General features: G+C 42.8%; 1 pseudogene; it reads left to right on the plus strand.

Annotated features, from left to right (window-relative positions):
* Window positions 1-12,528: 12,528 nt before the first annotated feature.
* LOC127304034 (cysteine-rich receptor-like protein kinase 10) lies at window positions 12,529-17,503 on the plus strand (annotated as a pseudogene).
* The last annotated feature ends 7,793 nt before the right edge of the window (window positions 17,504-25,296 follow it).

The raw sequence follows: 25,296 nt of genomic DNA on the forward strand, positions 1-25,296 counted from the left end.
TCCTTGTTGCTCAAACACTTTTACCAGAAAATATCTAGACCTTAAGAGAGATCAATTATGCAAACCAATTTTAACAAGCTTTACGGTAGTTCTCCACTAATAGGTTTAAACTTCATGAAAAAAAACTTAATCTTCTTGAGAGCTGAAAACAATTGCCAAGTGTCAAATTATCCAAGACATATGAGGCATTTTCTTTTCCCCACCAAATAACCAATAGTATTGTAACTTCCAACTTTTATCATTGAACATTAAAAGTAAAACGAAGAACAAGTGTTCATATGAAAAAGCGGAGCGTGTATCTCTCCCAAACAAGGATTGCTAGGATCCGAATTTATTCAAACACAAACAAAAATAAAAACACACAGACGCTCCAAGTAAAGCACATATGATGTGACCGAATAAAAATATAGTTTCAGGGGAGGAACCTGATAAGTTGATGAAGAAGGGGATGCCTTGGGCATCCCCAAGCTTAGACGCTTGAGTCTTCTTGAAATATGCAGGGATGAACCACGGGGGCATCCCCAAGCTTAGACTTTTCACTCTTCTTGATCATATATCATCCTCCTCTCTTGACCCTTGAAAACTTTCTTCACACCAAACTTCTCATAAACTTCATTAGAGGGGTTAGTACTCAAAAAAAAAATTTAATCCACCTTCGTCCTATAGTGGCACATTGCAAAAACTCAATAAAACATTAGCTACAGCTCTCTATGTCTAGAAAAGCTCGCTTAAAGTCCACAAGAGACAATGCAAAAAACAGAGACAGAATCTGCCAAAACAGAACAGCCAGTAAATACGAATTTTAATAAAATACTTCCGTTGCTCAAATCAGAAAACTCAAAACTAATGAAAGTTGCGTACATATCTGAGGAACACGCACGTAAATTGGCATTTTTTTCTGATTTTTCTACAGAGAAAACAGCCCAGATTCGTGACAGATAGAAATCTGTTTCTGCGCAGAAATCCAAATCTAGTATCAACCTTCGATTAGAGGCTTCACTTGGCACAACAAAACACAAAACTAAGATAAGGAGAGGTTTCTACAGTAGTAAACAACTTTCAAGACACAAATATAAAATAAAGTACTGTAGCAAAATAACACATGGGTTATCTCCCAAGAAGTTGCTTTCTTTATAGCCATTAAGATGGGCTCAGCAGTTTTAATGATGCACTCGCAAGAAATAGTATTTGAAGCAAAAGGGAGCATCAAGAGGCAAATCCAAAACACATTTAAGTCTAACATGCTTCCTATGCAAAGGAATCTTGTACACAAACAAGTTCATGAAAAACAAAGTAACAAGCATAGGAAGATAGAACAAGTGTAATTTCAAGATTTTAAGCACATAGAGAGGTGTTTTAGTACCATGCAAATTTCTATAACCATATTTTCCTCTCTCATAATAATTTTCAGTAGCTTCATGAACAAACTCAACAATATAACTATCACATGCAGCATACTTTTCATGATCCACAAACATATAATTTTTATCAAGTTCAAGAATAGTGGAATTAAAACTTTCAAACTTTCTTTTATTAATAATATAACAAGGTAGTTGATCAATCTCAAGAGATATGGGACTCATAGAATAAGTCAAGAACTCTCCAATCCCATTTTCATTAGTAGTGTAATTAATATTATCAAGTAACATAGGACCATCAGCTAGAGCTTTATCATAAACATTTGCTAAGCAAAATTCTTTAGTACCATGCATTTCGACATCAGGCACAAACAAAGCATTATCATAAGATTTATCAAAGTAGCATGGATTATCATATATAACAGTAGCATAATTATTTTCATAAGTTTTACTCATAGGTAATATTTCAAGAGAATCCACAGGAACATAACATTCAACCTCTTTTGGTAAGCATGGAGGACAATCAAATAATGTAAGAGATAAAGAGTTACTCTCATTAGAAGGTTGCCATGGGTAGCTAATCCATTCTTCCTCCTTTTGTTCGTCGCTCTCCTCTTCTTTTTCATCCAATGAGCTTTCAGGTTCATCAATTTCCTCCTCTTTTTCATCCAATGAGCTTTCAGGTTCATCAGTTTCTTCTTCCACAGGTTCCTGCAAATTGTGAGTGCATTCTTGTGCATTAATGAGTCTCTCTTTATAATCAATGATATAAGGATTCCTACTGTAGCATTCTATGCAAGAATTAAGAATAGTAGAGACATAATCTTTAAGGTCCTTACAAATAGCACAAGTTTCATAATTCTCAACCATGAAGGATTCTATCTCGGAGGCTCCCATAAATACGACAAATTGTTCTACCTCTTCGAACCCATAATGAATATAGCAATTCCGATTATAGTTCTTAATTAAGAATTCCTCACTAAAGCCACATTGAAATTTAAGATGTTTAGCATCCTGTTGAGAGCAACAGTTTATATCATGGCGTTTAAGCAAGATTTTAGCAATTGTATTCACTTTTTCTATCATAGCACTCATTACTTCACCAGCTCTTGATTTTCTATAATTATTATAACATTCTATAAGCTCCAAGTAGGTTGTAGGTTCTCCCATAACAGCAGTTTTTTAATTTTTAGGTTTTTCAAATTTTTATGGATTTTTGGGTATATGAGACAAATAAAACAAGACAAAAATAAACTAAGCAAAAGTAAACTACGCAAAATAATACTAGACAGAAATAAACTAAGCACAAATAAACTAGACAAAAGTAAACTAAGCAAAACAAAATAAAATAAAACAGAGAGAGAGGTAGAGTGTACTCCCCAGGTGAACTTATGAGTAGAGCTATGCCTCCCCGGCAACGGCGCCAGAAAACAGTCTTGATGACCCACAAGTATAGGGGATCGCGATAGTCTTCGAGGGTAGTATAACCCAAATTTATTGATTCGACACAAGGGGAGGTAAAGAATACTTATAAGCCTTAACAACTGAGTTGTCAATTCAGCTGCACCTGGAAAAGCACTAGTAACAGGGGTGATGTGAAAGTAGCAGTAATATGAGAGCAATAGTAACAGTAACACATCAGCAGTAATAGTAACACAGAGGTAATGGCACCAGAAGATAGTCGATACTACTTCTAATGACATGTAGAACGAGTATATGATGATGAGAGATGGACCGGGGTTCCCAGCTATCTACACTAGTGGTAACTCTCCAATAAGTGACAAGTGTTGGGTGAACAAATTACAGTTGGGCAATTGATAGGAATCAAAGCATTATGACAGAACATCCAGATTATTAATTATGTAGGCATGTTTTCCAATTATAGTCGTACGTGCTCGCAATGAGAAACTTGCACAACATCTTTTGTCCTACCAGCCGGTGGCAGCCGGCCCTCAAGGGAAACTACTGGATATTAAGGTACTCCTTTTAATAGAGTACCGGAGCAAAGCATTAACACTCCGTGAAAACATGTGTCCCTCACATCACTACCATCCCCTCCGGTTGTCCCGATTCTTGTCACTTCGGGGCCTTTGGTTCCGGACAGTGACATGTGCATACAACTTGTAGATACAATCTAAGCAATAATATAGAGCTTAAATCTAAGATCATGCCACTCGGGCCCTAGTGACAAGCATTAAGCATAACAAGATTGCAGCAACAATAACTTCACAAACTTTATAGATAGACTAATCATAATGTATCATCCATCGGATCCCAACAAACACAACACCGATTACATCAGATGAATCTCAATCATGTAAGGCAGCTCATGAGACCATTGTATTGAAGTACATGGAGGAGAGAATACCGACATAGCTACTGCTAGAACCCGTAGTCCATGGGGGAACTACTCACGGAGCATGGTGGAGGCGGTGGCGTCGATGGAGATGGCTTCCGGGGGCACTTCCACGTTCCGGCAGGGTGCCGGAACAGAGTTCTGTCCCCCGAATTGGAGTTTCGCGACGGTGGCGGCGCCCCTGGAGTCTTTCTGGAGTTTCGTCAATTGGTACGGTGTTTTTAGGTCGAAAGGGATTTTATAGGCGAAGAGGCGGCGCAGGGGGGCACCTGGGGGCGCCTCACCCTAGGCCGGCGCGGCCAGGGTCTGGCCCGCGCTGCCTTGTGGTGTGGTGGCCCCTGGCCCCTCTCCGACTCTTCTTCGGTGTTCTGGAGCCTTCCGGGAAAAATAGGAGGTTTGGCGTTGATTTCGTCCAATTCCGAGAATATTGCCCGAACAGCCTTTCTGGAACCAAAAACAGCAGAAAACAGGAACTGGCACTGTGGCATCTCGTTAATAGGTTAGTTCCGGAAAATGCATGAAATCATCATAAAGTGCAAGCAAAACATGTAAGTATTGTCATAAAACAAGCATGGAACGACAGAAATTATGGATACGTCGGGGACATATCACTTGCCACCATTGAAAAATTGTTATTTGGATGTTAATCTTGCTGATAGTCCTATAAAGAAACCTTTGGGGAGGATTGATAATGTTCGCATTACGGCTAACAATAACCTTGTCCCCGTTGATTTTGTTGTCTTGGATATTGAATGCAATGCATCTTGTCCTATTATTTTGGGAAGACCTTTTCTTCGAACTGTTGGTGCTATTATTGATATGAAGGAAGGGAATATTAAGTATCAATTTCCTCTTAAGAAAGTTTTCAAGGATCAAGAGAGGAGGATGATACAATATGATCAAGAAGAGTGAAAAGTCTAAGCTTGGGGATGCCCCCGTGGTTCATCCCTGCATATTTCAAGCAGACTCAAGCATCTAAGCTTGGGGATGCCCAAGGCATCCCCTTCTTCATCGACAACTTATCAGGTCACCTCTAGTGAAACTATATTTTTTATTCCATCACATCTTATGTGCTTTACTTGGAGCATCTGTATGTTTTTTATTTTTGTTTTTGTTTGAATAAAATCGGATCCTAGCATTCTTTGTGTGGGAGAGAGACATGCTCCGCTGTTTCATATGAACACTGGTGTTCTTAGCTTTACTTTTAATGTTCATGGCGAAGGTTGAAAACTGCTTCGTTCATTGCTATTTGGTTGGAAACATAAAATGCTTCATGTTATAATTGGTATATTGTCTTGAATAATTTGATACTTGGAAATTGTTTTGCTCAAATAGATCATGTTTAAGCTCTTGCATCATGTACTTTGCACCTATTAGTGGAGAATTACTGTAGAGCTTGTTGAAATTTGGTTTGCATGATTGGTCTCTCTAAAAGTCTAGATATTTTCTGGTGAAGTGTTTGAACAACAAGAAAGACAGTGTAGAGTCTTATAATGCTTTCAATATGTTCTTATGTAAGTTTTGCTTTACCGGTTCATACTTGTGTTTGCTTCAAACAACCTTGCTAGCCAAAGCCTTGTACTAAGATGGAATTCTTCTCGTGCATCCAAAACCTTGAGCCAAAACCTATGCCATTTGTGTCCACCATACCTACCTACTATGTGGTATTTCTCTGCCATTCCAAAGTAAATTGCTTGCGTGCTACCTTTAAAATTTCATTCCTTGTATTTGCAATATATAGCTCATGGGAAAATAGCTTAAAAACTATTGTGGTAAAGAATATGTAGCTTATGTATCTTATATCTTATAAGTTGCTTGTTGAGCGGTAACCATGTTTCTGGGGACGCCATCAACCATTACACCTTTGTTGAATATCATGCGATTTGCTATGCATGTTCGTCTTGTCTGAAGTAAGGGTGATTTATCATGATCAAATGGTTTGAGTATGCATATTGTTAGAGAAGAACATTGGGTCGCCAACCAAAGCCATGTATCATGGTGGAAGTTTCAGTTTGGACATTAATCCTCAATCTCTTATGAGAATATTATCTGTTGTTGAATGCTTATGCATTAAAGAGGAGTCCATTATCTGTTTTCTATGTTGTCCCGGTATGGATGTCCTTAGTTGAGATCTATCAAAAACGAGAAATCAAATGCGATCTATCTCCTTGGACCTTTGTACAGGCGGCATAGAGGTACCTTTGTGACACTTGGTTGAAACATATGTAATGCAATGATAATCCATGGAAATCCAAGCTAATTAGGACAAGGTGCGAGCACTATTGGTATTCGATGCATGAGGCTTGCAACTTATAGGATGTCTTATGCATAACACATATGAATTATTACTACCGTTGACAAAATTGTTTCTATGTTTTCAAAATAAAAAGCTCTAGCACAAAAATAGTAATCCATGCTTCCCTCTGCGAAGGGCCTTTCTTTTACTTTTATGTTGAGTCAGTTCACCTACTTCTTTCTATCTTAGAAACAAACACTTGTGTCAACTGTGTGCATTGATTCCTACATACTTGCTTATTTGAATTCATCATATTACTTTGTGTTGACAATCATCCATGAGATATGCATCCATGAGATATACATGTTGAGTTGAAAGCAACTACTGAAACTTATATCTTCCTTTGTGTTGCTTCAAAACTTTCTACTAAGAATTTATTGCTTTATGAGTTAACTCCTATGCAAGTCTTATTGATCCTTGTCTTGAAGTACTGTTCATGAAAAGTCTTTGCTATATGATTCAGTTGTTTAGTCATTGTCTTTACCATTGCTTCGAATCACTTCATTCATCTCATATGCTTTACAATAGTATTGATCAAGATTATGATAGTAGCATGTCACTTCAGAAATTATCCTTGTTATCGTTTACCTACTCGAGGGCGAGTAGAACTAAGCTTGGGGATGCATGATACGTCTCAAACGTATCTATAATTTCTTATGTTCCATGCTAGTTTTATGACAATACTCACATGTTTTATATACACTTTAAGTCATTATTATGCATTTTCCGGCACTAACCTATTAACAAGATGCCGAAGCGCCAGTTCCTGTTTTCTGCTGTTTTTGGTTTCAGAAATCCTACACAGGAAATATTCTTGGAATTGGCCGAAACAAAATCCCAGGGTCTTATTTTCCACGGAGCTTTCCAGAAGACCGAAGGAGATACAAAGTGGGGCCACGAGGTGGCGACACCACAAGGCGGCGCGGCCAAGGAGGGGCCCGCGCTGCACTATGGTGTGGGCCCCTCATGCCTCTCCTGACTCTGCCCTTCCGCCTACTTATACTCTCTGTCGCAAAAACCCTATTACCGAGAGCCACGATACGAGAAAAGTTCCAGAGACGCCGCTGCCGCCAATCCCATCTCGGGGGGTTCAGGAGATCGCCTCCGGCACCCTGCCGGAGAGGGGAATCATCACCCGGAGGACTCTACATCACCATGATCGCCTCCGGACTGATTTGTGAGTAGTTCATCCTTGGACTATGGGTCCATAGCAGTAGCTAGATGGTTGTGTTCTCCTCATGTGCTATCATGATTAGATCTTGTGAGCTGCCTATCATGATCAAGATCATCTATTTGTAATGCTACATGTTGTGTTTGTTGGGATCCGTTGAATATGGAATACTATGTCAAGTTGATTATGAATCTATCATATATGTGTTGTTTATGATCTTGCATGCTCTCTGTTGCTAGTAGAGGCTCTGGCAAAGTTGATACTTGTGACTCCAAGAGGGAGTATTTATGCTCGATAGTGGGTTCATGCCTCCATTGAATGCAGGACGGATGTAAAGTTCTAAAGTTGTGGATGTGCTGTTGTCACTAGGGATAAAACATCGATGCTTTGTCTAAGGATATTTGTGTTGATTACATTACGCACCATACTTAATGAAATTGTCTGTTGTTTGCAACTTAATACTGGAAGGGGTGCGGACGCTAACCCGAAGGTGGACTTTTTAGGCATAGATGCATGCTGGATAGCGGTCTATGTAATTTGTCGTAATGCCCTAAGTAAATCTCATATTAGTCATCATGATATGTATGTGCATTGTTATGCCCTCTCTATTTGTCAATTGCCCAACTGTAATTTGTTTACCCAACACGCTATTTCTTATTGGAGAGACACAACTAGTGAACTGTGGACCCCGGTCCATTCTTTTACATCTGAAATACAATCTACTGCAAACATTGTTCTCTACTGTTCTTTGCAAACAAACATCATTTTCCACACCATACGTTTAATCCTTTGTTTACATCAAGCCGGTGAGATTGACAACTTCACTGTTAAGTTGGGGCAAAGTATGTTGATTGTGTTGTGCAGGTTCCACGTTGGCGCCGGAATCCCTGGTGTTGCGCCGCACTACACTCCTTCACCAACAACCTTCACGTGGCCTTCATCTCCTACTGGTTTGATAGCTTTGGTTTCTTACTGAGGGAAAACTTGCTGCTGTACGCATCACACCTTCCTCTTGGGGTTCCCAACGGACGTGTGCTTCACGCGTTATCAAGCTCTTTTTCTGGCGCCGTTGACGGGGAGATCAAGACACGCTGCAAGGGGAGTCTCTCACATCCAATCTCTTTACTTTGTTATTGTCTTGCTTTATATATTTTATTTTCTGTTTTGTTTGCTTTCTCTATATCAAAAACACAAAAAAAATAGTTACTTGCTTTACTTTATTTATTGTCTTGCTTGCTTGCTTTATATTAAAAATACAAAAAAATAGTTACTTGCATTTACTTTATTTAGTTTACTTTATTTACTACTGCTAAAATGGGTACACCTGAGAACACTAAGTTGTGTGACTTCACAAGCACAAATAATAATGATTTCCTATGCACACCTATTGCTCCACCTGCTGCTACAGCAGAATTTTATGAAATTAAACCTGCTTTACTAAATCTTGTTATGAGAGAGCAATTTTCTGGTGTTAGTTCTGATGATGCTTCTGCCCATCTTAATAATTTTGTTGAACTTTGTGAAATGCAAAAGTATAAGGATGTAGATGGGGACATTATAAAACTGAAATTGTTTCCTTTCTCCTTAAGAGGAAGAGCTAAATATTGGTTGCTATCTTTGCCTAAAAATAGTATTGATTCATGGACTAAATGTAAGGATGCTTTCATTGGTAGATATTATCCTCCCGCTAAAATTATATCTTTGAGAAGTAGCATAATGAATTTTAAGCAATTGGATAATGAACATGTTGCCCAAGCATGGGAAAGAATGAAATCTTTGGTAAAGAATTGCCCTACCCATGGACTGACTACTTGGATGATCATCCAAACCTTTTATGCAGGATTCAATTTTTCTTCGCGGAACCTATTCGATTCAGCTGCTGGAGGTACTTTTATGTCCATCACTTTGGGCGCCGCAACAAAGCTTCTTGATAATATGATATTCAACTACTCTGAATGGCACACTGAAAGGGCTCCACAAGGTAAGATGGTAAATTCTGTTGATGTTATTATGTCTATGCTTGTTAATGGTAGACCTAATGTTGATCCTAATAATGTTCCTTTAGCTTCATTGGTTGCTCAAGAAGAACATGTTGATGTGAACTTCATTAAAAATAATAATTTCAACAACAATTCTTATAGGAATAATTCCGGTAACAACTATAGGCCATATCCTTCTAATAATAGTAACGGTTATGGTAATTCTTATGGTAATTCTTACAACAATAATAGGAGTGTACCCTCTGGTCTTGAAGCCATGCTTAAAGAATTTATTAGTACACAAACTTCTTTTAACAAATCTGTTGAAGAAAAGCTTGGTAAAATTAATGTTCTTGCTTCTAAGGTTGATAGTCTTGCTGCTGATGTTGATCTTTTGAAACTGAAATTTATGCCTAATGAAACTAAAGATATTAAGTCATTTGCTACAGCAAACGGTATCCAAGTTCGAATTAATGAAAATATTAGGTTGATGGCTGAATTGCATGCTAGGTGGGAAAAAGAAGAAAAATTTGCTAAAGAGAATAATGTAGCTAAAGTTTGGACTATTACCACCACTAGTAATGTTGATGCTTCACATGTTGCTAAACCTCCTACTATTAATGGTAAAATAATTGGTGTTGGCAATGTTTCTACTCCTAATGCAAAGCGTGCAAAACTGCCTGAAACTGCTAAAACTGCTGAAACTGTTTGTGATAAAAGTGCTAAAAAATTTCAAAATATTGGGGACAATGATCCCATTGCTTTAGATCATAATGGTTTAGATTTTGATGATTTTCATATCTCTGAAGTTATTAAGTTCTTGCAAAAACTTGCTAGAAGTCCTAATGCTAGTGCTATAAATTTGGCCTTTACAAAACATATTACAAATGCTCTCATTAAAGCTAGAGAAGATAAATTAAAACTTGAAACTTCTATTCCTAGGAAGTTGGAAGATGGTTGGGAGACCATCATTAAGATGAAGGTCAATGATTTTGATTGTAATGCTTTATGTGATCTTGGTGCAAGTATTTCTGTTATGCCTATGAAACTCTATGATATGCTTGACTTGCCACCATTGAAAAATTATTATTTGGATGTTAATCTTGCTGATAGTCCTATAAAGAAACCTTTGGGGAGGATTGATAATGTTCGCATTACGATTAACAATAACCTTGTCCCCGTTGATTTTGTTGTCTTGGATATTGAATGCAATGCATCTTGTCCTATTATTTTGGGAAGACCTTTTCTTCGAACTGTTGGTGCTATTATTGATATGAAGGAAGGGAATATTAAGTATCAATTTCCTCTTAAGAAAGTTTTCAAGGATCAAGAGAGGAGGATGATACAATATGATCAAGAAGAGTGAAAAGTCTAAGCTTGGGGATGCCCCCGTGGTTCATCCCTGCATATTTCAAGAAGACTCAAGCATCTAAGCTTGGGGATGCCCAAGGCATCCCCTTCTTCATCGACAACTTATCAGGTCACCTCTAGTGAAACTATATTTTTATTCCGTCACATCTTATGTGCTTTACTTGGAGCGTCTGTATGTTTTTATTTTTGTTTTTGTTTGAATAAAATCGGATCCTAGCATTCTTTGTGTGGGAGGGAGACACGCTCCGCTGTTTCATATAAACACTGGTGTTCTTAGCTTTACTTTTAATGTTCATGGCGAAGGTTGAAAACTGCTTCGTTCATTGCTATTTGGTTGGAAACATAAAATGCTTCATGTGGTAATTGGTATATTGTCTTGAATAATTTGATACCTGGCAATTGTTTTGCTCAAATAGATCATGTTTAAGCTCTTGCATCATGTACTTTGCACCTATTAGTGGAGAATTACTGTAGAGCTTGTTGAAATTTGGTTTGCATGATTGGTCTCTCTAAAAGTCTAGATATTTTCTGGTGAAGTGTTTGAACAACAAGGAAGACAGTGTAGAGTCTTATAATGCTTGCAATATGTTCTTATGTAAGTTTTGCTGTACCGATTCATACTTGTGTTTGCTTCAAATAACCTTGCTATCCAAAGCCTTGTACTAAGAGGGAATTCTTCTCGTGCATCCAAAACCTTGAGCCAAAACCTATGCCATTTGTGTCCACCATACCTACCTACTATGTTGTATTTCTCTGCCATTTCAAAGTAAATTGCTTGCGTGATACCTTTAAAATTTCATTCCTTGTCTTTGCAATATATAGCTCATGGGAAAATAGCTTAAAACTAGTGTGGTAAAGAATATGTAGCTTATGTATCTTATTTCTTATAAGTTGCTTGTTGAGCGGTAACCATGTTTTTGGGGACGCCATCAACTATTACAACTTTGTTGAATATCATGCGAGTTGCTATGCATGTTCGTCTTGTCTGAAATAAGGGTGATTTATCATGATCAAATGGTTTGACTATGCATATTGTTAGAGATCACTGCGGAGGTCCGGTGGCAGGTACCGCCGCTTGCGCCGGATCTCGGTGCTCCTATATGGGTCGCGTGCAGGCACGAGCGGGACGGGTACCCGGAGGTAGCTCAACTATCAGCCGCCAGGCATGTGCACGTCCCCCCAGCCGTCGCACGGCGTTCAGTTCGCGTGCATCAGCCGCGCCACATGGACGGGCAGAGGCACCCTGTGCGGCCGCTCTGACTTCTTGGTGCCGCTGCCGGATGCCTCGAAGTCGTTCTTCTTCTTCCCCATGGTGCTGCGGCGGCGCGCGGCGGTGGTGGTGGGAGTGGAGGTGTGAGCGATGGTAGAACGATGCCGGTCGACTTTTAAGGCCGGCCGCGTGCGGGAAACGATGCCATTGAAGGCGGCGCAGAAGCCCAACCGCCGCCCGCCAGTGCGCGCACAGAAAAGGCAGCCGCGACATTGATGGTGAAGGTTGCGGCGCAGACGCGGAAGCGCTGACCGCGGAAGCGATGGCAGCGAGCCGATGCCCTCGATACAGGCTTGCTGCCAGGCCGGCCCAGTGGAGAAGCGAGCGGTCACTTGGGGCGTCCACGCAGCGTCCACCGCGACGCATTCCAAACGCAAAAATGCACCGGATTTACGTCGTTGCGGATGATCCGGTCACGATGCGTCGCCCCTCTGTTCCAGACGCATTTTCGGCTCGGGCAGACGTCCCGTTGGAGATGCTCTCATGCAAGCTGCGTGGGCCGAAGACCCTGCGCCTAAGTCAATTTAGTACTGACGTCTATAGTTAAATAGATGGTCGGAGTGGACGACTCACTTGACTGAACATATTCCTTTTGACTAGGTCCCTGCGAAATAGTCGGTCTCCTATTCAAACCAAATTATAAAATGTTAGTAACAAGTAGAGCATTAAACCATTAACCAGCAATTTGCTCAACTTGCCAACGCGTTTCATACTTGGCGGGCAGAGTCATTGCCATGCCACACAAAAGGGAAGGAAATTACAAGTTTCTGCTTCTTATTTCCAAATAAGCTGGGAAGCTCATCAGCTGCATGATAGCACTCCTGTGCACAGCAGCAACGCAAGTAGAAAACAGTTTCACCTCGCTTCTTTATCATCTCAGAGAGTTTCTTCCTCCTCTGTCCACGCCATGCACTGCTACCACTCGATTCCCGCTCTTCTTGTCCTGGCGGCTCTCGCACTCCCGCTTGCGGCGGCGCAGCCATGGCCGAACTGCGACAGAACCAGCGGCAACTACACTCTAGGGAGCAAATACGAAACCAATCTCCAAGATCTCATCAGCACTCTCCAATCAGAGGCCTACACCTCGCCCTCCCTCTTCGCCTCCGGCCGAGTCGGTGTCGCCCCCGACGTTGTGTACGGCGTGCTACTTTGCCGCGGCGACGTCGGAGCCTCCGCTTGCTACGACTGCGCCACCCTCGCCAGCCGGGACGCCGGCACGACGCGCTGCAACCGCAGCCGGGGCGTGGCTCTCTGCTACAACCCATGCTACGTCCTGCTCTCGGACAAGGACTTCCTCGCCTCCAACAACAACTCCGGCCAGGTGCCCCTCTACTACTCTGGCCGCATCAACAGCACCGACGTCACGGGCTACAACGAGGCGGTCATCGGCCTCCTCAACGCCACCGCGCGGTACGCGGCCGAGAAGTCCACGAGGCTGTTCGCCACGGGGCGATGGGTAGGGCCCGACCCCGGGTTCCCTAGTATTTATTCCATGGCGCAGTGCGCGGCGGACCTGTCGCCGGCGATGTGCCTGAGTTGCCTACAAGATCTCGTGGGCCAGTGGTATACCATATGGAAAACCGGTACTAAAGATCCGACACTAAAGGCCTCCATCCTTACGAACCGGTACTAAAGGTGCCCGCGGGGCTAGAGATCTTTTTTTATTTTATTTTTCACAAAAAGGCTATTTCGTTTAATTTTTTTTATCCATTTTTTCTAATTATTTTTCATTCCCTTTTCTTTCACAATTTCTAATATTTCCGTTAGTCTCTAACTACACTTAATCTCTAGTCAATTACTTACCCTTGGTCAAACTTCCCGGTCGGTCACCCATCCTCACACTACTCCAACACTAGCACGCTTAACTTCCGGGTTCCTTTCCGTCCCACTTCCAAGTGCTTCGTGCGCATGTTGTTGATAGTAGTATCATATCAATCCTATTAACATGTTGGTCAATGTGACACTTCTTTATTATTTGTATTGCAAATAATTTTTTTAATAAACAAAAGTAATGATGTAATACTAATGTTGAATAAATAAATAAAATTAATTTTTTAATTTGTATTATTTTTATTTATTTTTAAAAATTTTAATATTTTTTTTCCAAACTTTAAACCTGAAAATTTGAAAATCTTATAATTTGATAAAAGTAATAGTAATATTCTGGGATTCAAAAAATCTTATAATTATTAATTTGGCTTTCATATTTTCATTTGGAATTTTGAGAATCTAAAATTTGGGAAAAAACCTAAAATCTTCCTGCTTTCATATTTTCATTTAATAGTAATAGTAATTATTAATCTGGGAAAAAACCTAAAATCTTCCTGCTTTCATATTTTCATTTGGAATTTTGAGAATCTAAAATTTGGCTAACCGGGTAAACCCTGGTGAATTCGGATGTAACTTTTTCTCAGGGTACCTTTAGTACCGGTTCCTGTCACGAACCGGTATTAAAGGTCTGGGCAGTGCAACCGGTACTAATGCACCCTTTAGTACCGGTTCGTAAGGAAACCGGTACTAAAGGGTTGGACGAAAGACCCCTTTTTCTACTAGTGGCGGGACGTGCAAGGCGCCAGGATCGCTGGTTCACGGTGCACCTTGAGGGCCGAGATCGCTGGTTCACAACACATCCGTTCCGCACAAAAAACTTTTGCTAAAGGCACGTATGCTGCCTTGTCTTTTTTTCCCTTGTATTTCTGTTTTCCTCAATACCGTGTTACAAAGCACACTTACTATGCTATACCTACCTTACCTACTCAAACTTAATTATGGATAGTTGAGTAATTACAAACCTATTCGTTCAAAGACTCAACTACACTGTCCTAGCAATGGAAACCATAGAGAAGCTCATACTTAAATGGATAGGCCGGCTGGATTCACATGACCCAACTTCAAGTCCAGCAAAAGGCAGAAACTTCCATTTCCCTCTTGCCGATTTCGGAACCTTCCTATTTTTGATATTTTATTTTTGTGTTCTCTGCATCAAGGAAGCACGTAAAAGGATTCTCTCTGATTTATGAGATCGGAATAGCACATATAAGTAGAAAAAACTGAAGGGCTACAATTAATGATACTCCTGCCGATCCGTAACAAGTGTCGCTGCTTTAGTACTCCGTACAACTTTGTACTTAATATCTCATTATAGATCGGAGGGGGTATGACATCTTATATCTTACTGGATTTATAGGAATATGACATAAAGCTAGTGGAGATTTTCACTTTAAATGTAATGTAGAAGAACCCTGAAGAACAATTCCTATAAATGGCAATCCAACAAATCAAATGATGCTCATATGCAAAATTACGTCGATGAAGAAGTTCCCTTGGCCCCTAATGACATAACTTTCTATGAAGAAGTATTTAATGATTTTCGGGCCCATTAAGAATTAGCAATTAATCATATAATGCCATTTTTTTATAGTTTGTTGTTCATTCCATAATTCACCATTTGCCTCGTGATCCGTGATCTCACACTGATAGTAAGTAGGTGGACACTTTGGGACGTCAGAAATGGTTATCTCATTAGCCAGTTACTGACAATTTTCTTTCTCTTGCGAATTTGCAGGAAAAAGTAGTTCAGGTCGCAACCTTCTTGGAATAATACTTTCGATAGTGGGTGTTTCTGCCACAGCTGCAATTTCCCTTTGGATGTGGTTTATGCATAGGAAGAGAAGATCACGAAGACTAGTCCTTTCCTCCCAATGTAACTCCATTGCCCACCTTCCAATTCTAAAATTCTGCCCGTTACCTAATTGTTCTGAATCAATGGAATTTTGCCAGGTCATACAGTTGACGACCTTGAGAATGTGAAGTCAAGCTTGATATCTCTCTCGTTGCTACAAGAAGCAACAAATAACTTTGATGAAAACAATATACTTGGTGATGGCGGATTCGGTACAGTTTACAAGGTATATAGCAATAACCTTTAATTCAAGATAAGAGCTAGTACTACTTTGCTTAGAAGCTATTGTGTGTAAATATGAATACATTGTTGCATATGAGTAGCTGGTGTAAACTGGGGATGGCCCAAACATAAAACATGAACATAGTGGAAAGTATGTACACATTCCATTCATAGCACTCATGGAAGATCAAATGATTTACTCAGGGACTTCTTTCTGGACAAGAAGTGGCTGTGAAGAGGATGTCAAAGGGCTCGAATCAGGGGCTACAAGAACTGAAAAACGAGCTAGTTCTCGTGGCCAAGCTCCATCACAAGAACCTTGTAAGGCTTGTGGGCTTTTCGTTAGAAGCGGGGGAGAGATTGCTTGTCTACGAGTACATGCAAAATAAAAGCCTTGACACCATTCTTTTCGGTATAGCATCCCTTTCGCCCAATACACTTAAGAAATTGTAATAATTTGTATGCATGTATAATGAGCATGAAATCTCTAGTCTTAGATCCTGAGGAAAAACGGCGATTGGACTGGACGACAAGATACATGATAATAGAAGGAGTCACTCGAGGTCTGCAGTATCTGTTAAGCTTCATGCACTAGCCTCTTGAACCAAAAGTCCGAACTGATGGAAAGGGCTAGGCAATCCACATATACACTTCACAACACCCCCACTCGCGTGTGACGGGAGAAGAGAAAGTCAACACGTGAAAGAAGAAGAGCACACCGAAACATCGGTGGCTAAAGAGGGGGGCAACAACAATTTTTAGGCTTAATTGCGAAAACCATGTGAAAGCCAGGATTTGAACTCGAGACCTGGGGCTCTGATACCATGTTAAGCTTCATGCACTAGCCTCTTGAACCAAAAGTCTGAACTGATGGAAAGGGCTAGGCAATCCACATATACACTTCACAACAGTATCTTCACGAGGATTCTCAGAAGAAGATTGTCCACCGTGACCTGAAAGCAAGCAATGTTTTGTTAGATGCAGAAATGAGCCCCAAGATCGGAGACTTTGGCTTGGCAGGCTCTTCGCACAAGATCAGACTCGCGAGGTCACCAACCGTGTCGTCGGGACATTGTAAGTAATTAAACACGCACTTTAACAATCTTTCCAAATCAATTGTCTTCATCGATGAATGCTTTCCTACGGATATATTCTTCTTGCTGCAGCGGCTACATGTCTCCTGAGTATGTGATGCGTGGACAATATTCTATAAAATCAGATGTGTACAGTTTTGGCATTCTAGTGATAGAGATCGTAACAGGCCGGAGAAATAATGGGTCCTACCTTCAAGAGGAAAACGAAGATCTCATAAGCATCGTGAGTACACTGTAAATACTTGTAGAACTTGCTTACTATATGTTGTTAATGTTTAAGACATGCATTTATTAATGCTAGGTCTGGAAGCACGTACTGGGTCCAAGGAGCGATTGCAGAAATAGTAGACTCTTCCTTGGAAAGAAACTACCCTGGAGCCGAGGTGCTCAAGTGTGTCCATATTGGCTTCTTGCCTTCAACAGAACCCTGCAGATAGACCTACTATGTCAGAGATCATGGTGATGCTTAACGGCGATGCTACTAGTTCTCTACCAGCTGCTGCTAGACCAACGTTTTTTCTCAATGAAAATTCTAGGTTTTCTCACAATACTACATCGCCTTTGTGCACGGACTCGTTAACTACTGGGCGTTAACGTGCACATTGCCCCTTGTTCGTTTCTGACTTTCGAACTCTCCTAAGAAACTACAAAAGACATTTCATGTGTGAATTCAGTTTATATTAAACCCCATTTCGATGTTGGTATATACTTAGCAAGAAAGTGAGAATTAGCATTAGGTCTGACAAATTATTTTGTTTATATGTGGCAGTCGGGAATAACCATACTACCGAGAGCGAGGAATTCAACCTCGACCAAAAGAACCTTTTCCAAAAACCGAGCCTCACCCCTCCATATTGGGATGAGATTGCCACCAAGAAGATAGACTGCACTACACCACGACATACAATTATGGGCACTTCTTCAAGTGGGGGCTAATAGTAGTCAATTATGGGCATTTTTTAGAAGTGCTCCTAATTGTATAACTGTTGTAGCATCTCTCTAGTGTTCCAATAGACATATATCTTTTGGAGCACTTCTAAGCGCCACATTAATTATTACTCACTTGACACAAACATTTCATAGATACCCCTTCATACATACTTACTCACATTGCCTACTAGCATTCACTAGTAGAAAACAAGCCTTTCGTCCGGGCCTTTAGTCCCGGCCATGTCCTGGGCCAGGACTAATGGTCCATACACGTCGCCCCGAAACCGCCCCATGGTGCGGTAACCATTAGTCCCGGTTTTTATGGGCCTCTAGTCCCGGTTGGGATACAATCCGGGACTAAAGCCCCTGCGCCCGCTGGCACCCCCTTTAGTCCCGGCTGGTGCAGCCGGGACTAAAGTCAAACCGGTTGATTCCCACGCGGAAATCGACCATCGTCGCCATTACTTATCATCATCGGAAGTTGCATCGGCACACGGAAATCGATCATCAATCGATCATCGATCGGAAGTTGCATCGCCGCTGCCGGCCGCCCACGGGAATTGATCACCTGGTGGCTGGCCAGTTCACCTCCCTCACCTATATATGCATCTTCACATCTCCTTCATTAGCCACATCTTCATATCCTCCATTAGCCATCTCTCCCAAAGATCTCTCTCCCGCCCCGGCCCCAATGGAGCAGCTCGCGCGCACCCTCTCTACCTTGATCTCGGGTGTACTACTTCACCGCAGAAGAGATGCACTTCAAGATCACGGTCACTGTACGTGCATCAAGGGTGGAGAGGTGGATCCGCATCATCAAGACGAATTTCCTCGATGCCGCACCAATCAAGTGTGTGGGCTTGGACTACGAGTTTACCGACCCTCGCGAGGGTAGAGAATTTGGTCTTCCAAATCGGCGCGCCTCCGTCCTTCAACTCTCGGTGGCGACCGGGAATTTGGTCTTCCAAATTTGTTGGGCTGATGAAGTGCCACAACTTCTCAAGGATTTCTTGCAGGACAAGACCATCAGATTCTGCAGCGCGGCTATCAAAGATGTGGAAATGTTGCGTTCCTACGGAATTGATATTCCTTCTGCGTTCGACCTCCAAAAGATAATCCCGAACCCCACCAAAAATCCCATTCTGAGTCTGGCAAATTCTACTATTCGGATAAAACAAGAAGAAGAGGAAGAGGGACAAGAAGAAGAACAAGAAGAAGGATGACGAGGAAGAAGAATAAGATGAACTGATTTTTGGATGGGGATGTTCCATTGAGCTATGAGCAAGTCCAGTATCCTGCTCTAGACATTCGCATGGGCTTCGAGATGGCTAGGAGGTATTGGAGGCTACTTGGCTACACTAGCCAGGTTGATCGTCTCAATATTATTGATGATGAGTAGATGGTGGTGTGGTGTGTGGTGTGTGTGCCTTCTATATTTGTATGAACCTATGAATCGTCTCAATATATGGAATCTTTCTATTGTTATTCAAATTTCTCACATTTTTCTAATAATAATGGATATATTATTTTGTCTAATTGCGATTCTACAGATTTAAAGATATTAATTATGCCATATTATATAAATAATGCATATATTATTTGATAATAATAATCATAAATGAATAATTTTTTTATTTCATATTCAAATTCCTCACATTTTTCTAATAATAATGGATATATTATTTGTCCAATTGCGATTTACATATTTAATGATATTAATTATGCCATATTATATGAATAATGCATATATTATTTGATAGTAATAATAAATGAATAAAAACAAAATTATTTCATATTTAAATTCCTCACAATTTTCTAATAATAATGGATATATTATTTATCCAATTGAGATTTACGGATTTAAAGATATTAATTAAGCCATATTATATGAATAATGGATATATTATTTGATAATAATAATAATAGAAAATATTTTTATTACTTATTTTATTTTCATTGGAATTCAATATTATTATCTTATTCATTATTTTTTACTTAAATAATTATTTTTGGTTTCAAAAAATACAGAAATGTGACACAATGGTATAAGAGTTAATAGGATTGATATGGTAGTATTTACAACAAGGTATAATCAGATTCGCGGGAGTACAACAGGAAAGAACCGAGAAGTTAAGCGTGTTGAGGGTGGAGTAGTGTGAGGATGGGTGACTGACCGGGATGTGACCAAATCTAGTCTTTGACTAAAGATTAAGTGTAATTAGTGTTAAAAATAGTCCAAGTAAGAGAGTAACGAGTCAAACAATTAGGAAAAAATAGAAAAAAGGAAAAACAATTTCGGAAACTAATCGTTAGTCCGGTTGGGCTGACGAGCCGGAACTAAACATCCTCCAGCCCAAAAGTTGTACCACAGCCACGTGAAGGAGTTTTAGTCCCGGTTTTTAAGCCCCCTTTAGTCCCACCTTCGGGGTTCCGGGTGGCAAACCGAGACTAAAAGCCCTCACTGATCCGGGAGAGGTCTGTTCTGCAGTAGTGATTACTTAACATTCATGCTCATGAAAATACTCACAGATAAGTTTACAAGCTATGACAAGGATGATGCATGAAAGTAAACTCGGAAATGAATGGGGACAATTGGGAGGGCATGAAAGTAAAATTTATTATATTGTGTTGAATGGATAAACGTGTCACATATAAGTAAAAACAACCGAGTGTAACTATTTTATTGTAGAAACAGTGTAGCGAGCAGAACAAACAGTCGAAACACACAAAAGAGTTGACTGAGTCGCTACCTCTAGTACATGGGCCGAGCCCATTGGAAGAAGGTTACACGGTGCAGGAAATTTGTTCCTGTTTGAGCGGTATAATATAGGACCTCAAAACAGAAAATGTCGACTCCTCATCCCCTCACGTAAAAAAGGATTTATCATCCCCTCGATTCCCCATCTGGTGCTCGCTGCGCCGGCCGCCACTCACCGCTCCTGCTTGCTATCCTGGCCGTCGCTTTGCCGCCTTCGACACTGTCGCCTCATGTCCAAGCTTTGCCACCTTATTCTCTTCTAGTTCCTCGATGCCTCAATGGTCACTCGTGGCCGTGCGAGCGACAACGTGAAACCCTAGCCACCACGCTTGCCGGTCACCCATGGCATATTCGGTGGATCCCAGCGTCGCCACATGCCGGTGTGGTTCTGCCAATGTCTCGTCCACCAGATCCGGGCCGCCACGCCTACTACGCACCGACGTGGCAAACCCTAGGCCTACTAGAAAACAGGCAATCAATGGCGCACCCCAAATGGGCATCAGTGGCGCATCATTGGTAATCCACTGCTAACCATTAGGGTGAGCCACTACTAACTTGTAGAGGTGCGTCAGTGCTACCCTTTACAATTGCGCCACTGCTACCTTTTGGATGCGCCACTGCTGTAGTGAGGAGTGGGCCACTGAGGTGCGCCACTTTTCATGTACTCTTTCGTCCTTCTCCCCCCAGGTCGTACGCGCGTGGCGACCGGCGATGCGCCGCCGCGTACGCTCGCTACAGCAACGGCGTCACCGTGGGTAGCGAGGCTCCTACAGGCGTCTCTTCCGGCACATCCCAAAGCCTATCCTCTCCCATTTCCCTCTTCTTTTTTCCATCATATCTCCCATGGCGTGGCGGCATGCAGAGAAATGGAGCAGCCGGCAGCAGGGAGTAGAGGAGCAGGCAGTGTAGGGGAGCAACGGATCCGGTGGAGGAGGGGACGAATGGATTCGGGGGAGGTCCAGCAGGCGACAGAGGGCTAGCAGAGAGCAGACAACTGCACATCTTGTAGGATTTCTCGCAGTGCTCCTCTGCCCCGACCCGAACTCCAAGCTCCCTGGCCTCAACAGAGGCCGTCGCGGATCGCAGCGCGGCCTCCTCTTCTCCACTGAGCGCGGACACCAGCGACGGAGGAGCAGCCGCTCCATCTCCACGGATGGAGGGGGCTCGAGCCTCGAGGGCAGCCTAGGTCGTGGGTGTCGAGCAGCAGCCCGAGATCTAGGCGCAGGGACCTCCATGTCGAACTCCACAATGAGCAGGCCACCTCAATGGCGAATTTGGAGAGCACCCGCGCAGATCCGCCAGGACCAACCCCTCCTCCGTCTCCACCACCTACATGGTGGTTGCTCCGTCCACTTCAGCCAGAAGGTTGTCTTCCTCCTCCCGCCCCCTTCCTCAGTTTTTCGCTGCTAGACACCTTCAATTTTTTTTAGATAAAAGGCACTCAAGTACCCAACTTTGAATTAACAAAGCCACCAACGGCGAAAACGATACAAAGTGCGATACAAAGTGCTGAACCCAGCTTACAGAATGACACCACACACCCACACAAACTACCGAAGAAGCTACAACCGGAAGCGTGATCAACGAGCTCAGCCAAAGCGCCTGCGAGGCTCGGAGAAGAGCTGGAGTCTACAGTGTCGGGCCGGAGCTCACTCGAGAGCGAGCCATTTTCACGCGCGCCTCAACAGAACTCCTCCGTCGCAGAAACGTCACCGGAAGCCGACCACCACCGGGGGCCAACCCTCGTTGCTCACAAACCGAACAGCAGCGCCAAGGAAGCTCGACAAGGGAAGGGGCACGGAACAAGCCTTGCCGAAGATCGCCGAAGAAACACCTCCGTCACAACCATCGGAGAGCCTCGGGTTGTGGGCTCCAAGACGGTGTCTTCAAGAAGAGCACGACACCGGAGTGCCGCCACCGCCCGATTCGGGGATCTTGGGTTTTCACCCGGAGCACAGAAGGGGGCAGGGAGAAGCCAGGGCGACGCCTTCAAGAAGGAAGCGACGTCCATGGACGCCGCCGTCGTGGCCCTAGAAGGTCCAGGGCAAGAGTTTCCTCTCGGCATGATCTCTCCACCACCCAAACATGGCAAGGGACGCCACCGAGGTGGCAGCCACCACGCCCCCACAAACCGCAGCCCGCTAAGCACCATGACAGCCCCCTGTCCATGGCCCCAGCCAGCACCAGAACCTCGGGCTCGCCCGCCAACCCACAAGCTTCCCACCTTCCAGGGCCGCCGCCCCCGGCACCCATGATCTTGCCACCGCGCGGAGAAAGGCACCACCTTGACAGGACTCGAGACACCCCCGAAGATGGCCGAGGCCAGTAGACCGCAGGTGAACGGCACTCCGACAGACACGGCCCTCCATGTCGCCGGCCCAGCGTGCCAGCAGATCCCCCCGAGGGATGGCATAGCATCCTCCGGGCAGGTGCTGAGCATGGCAGCCAGATCCAGATCGGGCCCCCTGGCCCAGATCCGGCCGGCGCGGCCGCCCATCCGCACCCTCGCGCCCAACCATGACAGCATGCTGCGCCACGGCGTCCTTGTCGTCATCTCCAGACCTCGTCGCCGGGAGGGCCGACCGCCGTCGGGTCCGACCACGTCGGGGAGGCACACGAGCCACCGGCCTCCGCCCCCCACGGAGACGGCGTCCGCGTCACACCCCCAGGCCGCCTCGAGTCGCGCGAGCCTCGCCGGCCGCAGGCCGCCGGCCATCCTGCCCCGGATGCGCCGAGATCCGCGCGGAAACTGCACCTCCGGCCACGCCGCCCGCGCATGTGCCTAGAAGCGAGGAGAGGAAGGTCCGCCGCCGCCAGCACCGGCCGGGCTTTGCCCGGCGACTTCAGCCGGCGGCGGCGGCGGTGGGGGACGGAGGAGGAGGACCTAGGCTGGGGCGAGTTTAGGGTTCGCCCGAGCGCCCGCGGGAGCGCTCGAGGCGAACGGGTTTTCTCCCTTCCTATCAGACACCTTCAATTTTGGAGCAAGCATTGTTTGCTTTTGCTGGTTTGTGCTGATCGATGTCCATGCACGCCAGGTGCTTGAAAAGATGTGATGTATAATTTCCCTTTGTTATAGACCAATATTCAGGTTGTATTGTTTTGGCTGAATTCGAATGCATCATCATGTCAGTGCACACATGGGTATATTGATTGTCATTTAAACTTGATTCATTAATCTTGATATATACTGTTAGATTTCTTCCATGCATACTGTCCACTATTTTGATCTTCAGCCAGTATCGTTTTGATCTACAACATTATTTGGAATGACCAATTTTGGTCTTTCCGTGTAGCTTCTCATGATTGTCAGGAACTTGCATATCATGCATTTATTACTTTTTAAATATGCTCAGTTATATAATCAAGTCTTTCCTTGTTTGTTCATGTATAGGGTTGACTAGACTTGATTCATATCTGAATAGAAAGATAGTAGTTGGCTGGCTTGACTCATTCTGCAACTTAATATCAGATTCCATCTATGAAAGACAAGTGTGGTGGATAATAGTTTGTATTCAATGGACTGTATCGAGAAGCACAACTTGGTCTTCTAGCGCTTCATTTCTGAAGTTTAAAAACGGATCACAAATTTGTCCATATCATCTTCTTACTTTATTTACGAAGTGCTTAGCTTATTCAACAGTTGAAATCATGTGGTCTTGCCTCGTTTTATGCTCTTTTTTAATTACCACGCCTAGAACTTATAAGTTGACTACTTTATAACGAGTTTACACATATCATCTGCACAATTACTTATTTGTGGCTACCAATAATTGTGTTTCTCAAGAAAAAATTAACCTATGCCTCTTGTGCCAGTTGACTTAAACAAGGTACGGTAGTTTGTGCAAGATGTGCTTGTATGATCAAAGATTTTGATCTCAGGCTTATATTGTGTACCAATCCTGAAATAAATAAAAGGTGAGTTCTTATTGGAAATATGCCATGAGTTTTTATTTTCCAATGATAGTTGTATGATTAGTTTTCTAATGCTTATAGTATGTTCCCAAGTACTTCTACTTAGTGATTGCGGTTTGTTGTCAGGTAGGGCTGAGGAGTTTATTTACTTCACCTGACCGTGTGATTTTTATTGTTTTACAGAATTTTGTTAGATTTGTCATAATTTGCGGGACAAGTGAAAATGCAATACCAACAAGGAAAGGATGCTATGGCTCATCTCTGCATAATTTTTCCGTAAGCTAACATCATTTGCAGAAATCACACACCCATGCAGTTTTTGTGAATCAGGTTTTTTTTTGCGTGACAAATTCAGTTATGTAATGGCATGATGATGATGCTTATGTTAGGTTGGACCCAACTGGTATGTTGGAGAGGCACAGGGGAAAGAGACAGTTGTTTGTTCATGATTCGCTCAACAGAAACATGTGGGAATCACTTGTTTGTATCCCAAAGAATTCGATCAAAGAGGACTGGAAGGATTTTGAGATTGCCGGCAACTGCAAATTCAGCGCTGATGTCTCCTCTTTTTTGTTTCAGGTAGATATGGCATTATTTTTCTCTCTTTTGTTATCTGTGTGGGTGAAAAGTAAAATGGCATATGTGAACAATGCTAGAAAGTGAGAAATGAACTGTTATTTTCCTCTCTTTTGTTATTTGTTTCAGGTAGTTATGGCATTATTTCTGTCTCTTTTGTTACTGACTTTTTGTTACTCCCCTCAGTAATGGTTGAGGTAAAGCTCAGATGGAAATGAAGTGGTGACGGTGGCGGAGAGATTTGGAAAGCCTCCCCACCGGCGCGCTCGCCGTGGCCTGGCTCCTCAATGACTCTCTCTAGGAAGTACATGTAGGAAGGAG

This window comes from Lolium perenne, chromosome 7 (assembly GCF_019359855.2).
Source record: "Lolium perenne isolate Kyuss_39 chromosome 7, Kyuss_2.0, whole genome shotgun sequence".
Classification (NCBI taxonomy): Eukaryota; Viridiplantae; Streptophyta; class Magnoliopsida; order Poales; family Poaceae; genus Lolium; species Lolium perenne.